The 5212-nt window shown below is 35.8% G+C and overlaps 2 long non-coding RNA genes and 1 pseudogene across 2 annotated transcripts; all 3 read right to left on the bottom strand.

The window, feature by feature from the left end:
- Window positions 1-11: 11 nt before the first annotated feature.
- Window positions 12-1881, bottom strand: LOC129579971 (general odorant-binding protein 19d-like; annotated as a pseudogene).
- Window positions 1882-3838: 1957 nt separating this feature from the next.
- On the bottom strand, window positions 3839-4741 carry LOC129579970 (uncharacterized). Its single transcript, XR_008689308.1, has 3 exons — window positions 4673-4741; window positions 4408-4599; window positions 3839-4346 (listed from the first exon to the last, which is right to left on the bottom strand). It is a non-coding gene; the product is annotated as an uncharacterized LOC129579970 (long non-coding RNA).
- Window positions 4742-4925: 184 nt separating this feature from the next.
- On the bottom strand, window positions 4926-5212 carry LOC129579972 (uncharacterized). Its single transcript, XR_008689309.1, has 2 exons — window positions 5181-5212; window positions 4926-5108 (listed from the first exon to the last, which is right to left on the bottom strand). It is a non-coding gene; the product is annotated as an uncharacterized LOC129579972 (long non-coding RNA).

The raw sequence follows: 5212 nt of genomic DNA, 5'->3' as shown, positions 1-5212 counted from the left end.
TTTTCTTTTACTTACTCATCAGGTGTACCAGGAGCCTTGCATTTTCCTCAAATATCCTTAATTGCAGCGATTGTTGTTGTATTGGCTTCGTTTGCTTCAACTAATTCTGCGACGACATCACAGTCAGCTTCAAGATTGGCACCATTTTTTTTAGCCTATTGCGAAATGTAGAATGAAATTAGTTTTTAGTCTTTTTTATTTAAACTTAAGACAGAATTACCAGTTTGAATTGTTTCATAACGCAAGAGGCTGTGCATTTCCCAGTTTTAGTTTCTGGCATCTTTCCAGAGCACAAATTATTTCCGTCCTCCTCGGTTGCACCATTGGATTTTCTGGAAGAGTTCATTTTTTACAAGATTATTGAAATGTTCATTCATTTATTCGCTCACACAATCAAAACTCTTATTAGGTAGGGGAAATTGGGGAATTCCGGGCCATGGGGAATTGCGGGCCATGGGGAATTGCGGGCCATGGGGAATTGCGGGCCACCCGACTTTTCTCTGTCACTTGAATAGTTAGACAAGTCAAAATTGCTTCATTTGTCTTGTCTTAGCCCAATATTAGTTTCCTATAACCACTCGACGCGTGAACACGTGCTGTGAGCTCTCTGCAATAAGTGCATTTACAAAAATTCTAAAATATTTTCTTCTAATCATCGTGTTTGCATATTTTAAACGACTATAATAAATTCGGTAAGTATGTTTTTTTTTATGGTGTGTCATTATTCTTTCACCTCACAAAAGGAATTTTGCATAAAGATACATTGAGTGAGTCATGCGCAATCATCTTGTAATTATGAGCATTTGGGGAATTCCGGGCCATTTTTTCTGGGAAATTACGGGCCACTACATTTTTGACACTAATGACACTCATCTAAATGAGTTCAAAACGCATGTTTATTGCACATTCAATGTTTTTCAAGCCAAATTTCGACAAAATATCAGTTAAGTGGCCTTTTCAAACATATATTTTTGTTTTTCGACAATTTCGTAGTCATCATGACACCGATGCCACGTTATTATGCGAAGAAAGAGCCAGAAATTGGAAAAATAACAAAAACGAAAGGATGCAAAAACAAAACCACAAGCAAAAAAGAAGCGCAAAGCCCGTGCAGTATCAACCACGCCAAAGAAGAAACAACGCACTCAATCTTCTACTGAAGAAGAAGAAGATGTTTACATCTGCATCATTTGCAAGGAAAACATGCCAAAGAAGCTCAATCGAAATAATTCCATTCATTGCGATTCATGCGACCAAGTTAGTTCACTTGAAATGCGCCAATATGACGACCAGCTCTTTTACATGCGCTACCTGCGAATTATCGGACTAATTTTGATCTTGATTTTACGAATTTTCAATTTCATTTCATTTAAAATAATTTCTTTTGTCATTTTGAACGATCAATAAACATTTTTCACCAATATATTGTCAGTTTTATGTCAATCCATGAAGTGGCCCGCAATTCCCCATGATTTTTGAAAATGTCAAAAACGTCCTTTTTCTGCCAACCACCAAATTTTTTTTAGCAAAGTTGAATTTTTATAAGTGAAAATACTCAAATGGTAGGATTTGAGGCGTACTACAACTGAGATATTCTAATTTTGAAGAAAATTATATTTATCACAAAGTTATGAACGAAAAATAAACTGTGGCCCGGAACTCCCCAATTTCCCCTAAATTTTAATTTACCTGCAATCCTCATTAATCGCCATGCAAATTTTCTTCTGCTCCTTGGTTGGTTCTGCCCTAAATGATTCATTTAGACAATGTGTAGATTATGTTAATAATTAAATCGATTAAATAAGAGGGGAAATTACGTACTGTGACCAATGCGACCACAAAAACGGCAAAGATCAACCCCAACAATTTAATTGAATTCATTTTCAGCGGATTCACAAGTATATTCCACAAGTGCCTTCGATAGTTTTTAGAGACTGTTCTAATTGACAACCAATTCACTTTTGGAACATTCGAACAATGTCAAGCTCATTATATACCAAAAAGAAATTGACACCAGTTTAGCGCTGGTTTGCTGCTCTCACACCACACTACACACAGTATGCTTTAGTGTGAGAGCGGCAAAGCAGCACTAAACTGGTGTCAATTTCTTTTTGGGATAGCAAAGTTTGAGCTTGATTAGGAAATATTGACGTGCGGCAATCGATTGAAAAATAGATCTTGACAGAAAAATAATTGATGATTGCTTTATTGGTTTCAGATTAGCCAATGTTCATGCCGAAATGTAAAATTATTTATGGAAATCTGGCGACGCCTTTTACTTGTTCATTGGTTTCTGTCATAGCTGTAGATCATTCGAATTTTTTTCACGACAGTGTCATCTAGATAAATCCAATTAGGAAAACAATAGTCCAATTTTTCAGTAGGATGATTTATTTTATTCATAAAAAATATCTCTTTCACTACTCTCATTTATTCTAAACAAAAAAAAATGAACATACATTTGGTCCATTGCTGTTTGATGTGATTCTAATACAAGATTGCTTTAATAACTTATTTTCATGCATGGTTTATTGGATCAACATATTTTTTCCCTATAATTACAAATTTCACATTCAATTTCTTGCTATTTATGGAAATATCAACAGAAAATCACTTCAAACCAAGCATTTTTTATTGAAAATACTCAACAATTATTGAATGAAAATGTTGCTACTATTTAAATTTTTTTTTCCATTTCAAGCTCGTCAACGGTAAATTGTCTGTAGAGAAATCAGGCCATTTTATGAGCCAAATGGCACCGGGAAACAATGTACCTAGCAATGAACTCGTTCGAATTGTCAAAGAAATTTCTGAAGAATGTGCACCGTTGATGGACTCAGATCGGTAAGAAATCATATTCAAATGTTACGTTCTTCAAATTTCTTTCTCAATTGATGATTGGTGATTTGTTTTCTCTTGCAGTTGCGAGCTGGCATTCAAAATTATGGAATGTACCGAAGAAGGTATCCAAAAGCGACAAGATGAAATGAGAAAATTCATGCCATAAGGGGATAGCTCAAATGAAAATGCGGCAGAAAAAATCAGCAAAAGCCTTTAATGTTTCAAACGCTTCGGATGGATGGCGCTGTCAGAAGCTCTCTGAAGCACATAAGAAGTGGTGAATGTTATTATGACAGATCATATTTGTGTTAACGTTTAGAAACGTTGACTCTCAAAGTAGAGAATGTTCTGTTAATATAAACCAAAATACCAACATGGCGGGCCAAAATGCTGTCATGGCGGATATCTTTCTCATTAACTACACATGAAAATATCTCGAAAACGGCTGGGAAAATCGGTAAAATGGACCGTGGTGTCACTCCCTAGAGGGAGTGTAGACACCCGGCTGGTTTGATGCCCCAAAGTTCAAATCCGGTGGATTTGAGCTCATCCATGGGTTCTTGGGATTTGGCCTGATCCCAGCACTTGCCCTGTGGTGAAATTCCATACAAAACATGAGTGTGACTTGTAAAGATGCTCACAAGAAAGGAAAAGCTGGGAATCAGACCAAATCCTGAGAGCCCATGGATCAGCTCGAATCCACTGGATTTGAGCTTTGGGCCATCAAACCAGCCGGGTGTCCACATTCCCTTTAGGGAGTGACACCACGGTCCATTTTGCCGATTTTCCCAGCCGTTTTCGAGATATTTCGATGTGTAAATATTTATTGGTTTTAATTTACCACTTAAGAGGTGAGTTTGGATAAATTAGCAGAAAAGCGTATTAAAGTTCGAAATATTCCATCATTCTAAGATATTTTCACTAGAGGCGCTCTTACAAAAATCCATCCATTCAGCCTCCATAAGAAGCAATGTATTGCTATCGGATTACGATTCATGCCACGACGACCACCACAACAACAATAAATCAGAATTTCTCCTCATTGATTATCCAGGATATATGGCCGGTTCACAATAAAAAAAATGTTTTTTTAAGAACAAAACTTGGGTTTTTATCAAGGTTTATTTTTTAAAAAAAAGTACATCAATCAATGATCCACACATAATACATACATACACATACATAAACGTGTGTTCAGAAAAACTTTTTATAAATCTTTTGGATTTAAACCCAATTTCTTTGCGCCGTCATACACACACTTCATTATTTGATAGGCAAGTTCGCATCTAGGATGAATTAAGAGTAAAACGTAGCATAAAACTGAATACGTGCTGAAATAATGAATTCATTCAAAAATTCAAATAAATATACCGTTCAAGTTTGCAGTCGGGTATCTTACATCCAGTTAAAATTTGTTCTAATTTTTTCTGCTTATTTCCATCGAAATCTTGGCCATACGTGGACAATTTAACATATTGATCACGAAAGAAACGTCGATTGTTTATCTAAAATTTCAATAAAACATAATAAAATGCACTTGATTCCGTTTTTTTTTTGGATTCATACCACGTGAAATGATTCAAGCCAGCATGCAACAAAACACTTCTCCGTTTTAGTGGAAGGTAGAAATTTATTCACAATTCTCTCAATTTCATCATCTGCAACTCTTTCCTTGATTTTGCACGTATTCATAGCATATTTAAATGTCGCTTCGTAGTTCGAGTCTTGATTCTGAAGTTCGAACTCTGTGCCCTCAATCTGAAATTTTAACGGCTTATATTAGTTTTAATGGCAAAACTTTATCGTATATCGAAGTGAAGTGGGAATTTACACTTTTCGCAGAATGGAACACAGCAACTGCTGAACACAGAAACAAATAGCAATGAACCGTGCAGTTTGCCATTCTTCTATGGAATGACTAAATTTAGTACATTCACGAACAATCTGTCTCTTACTAATCAGAAAAAGATTTAATCGTCATCGAGAACATGCAAACGATGTCCTGATCTTAATCACATGTGATAGTTCGTGTTGACGGCTATTGTTTATTACAGACAAATGCGAACAAAAAAAGACAAAATTGCTATTATTCACACAATTCATTGATATTTTATTGAAAAATTGCAGAAGTGATTTGGTATTCGTTACATTGAAAGCAAGTGTCGGTTAGTTTTCATTGAATGAATTATTGAATGCTGTCCACGGTGATGCCACGGGCTTCACATTCCTTTTTAATGCAAGTTGCAATCATGGCGCTAAATTCGCAACTGAAACGAGATAATAGCACACGTTGAATGAAGAAGATACAGCACATGATCGAGTTTTTTTCTTTTACTTACTCATCAGGTGTACCAGGAGCCTTGCATTTTCC

This window comes from Sitodiplosis mosellana, unplaced genomic scaffold, assembly GCF_009176505.1.
Source record: "Sitodiplosis mosellana isolate CC-2019 unplaced genomic scaffold, AAFC_SMos_1.0 Smas_scaffold_6837, whole genome shotgun sequence".
Lineage (NCBI taxonomy): Eukaryota > Metazoa > Arthropoda > Insecta > Diptera > Cecidomyiidae > Sitodiplosis > Sitodiplosis mosellana.
This window is presented reverse-complemented; position numbering and strand designations above follow the sequence as displayed.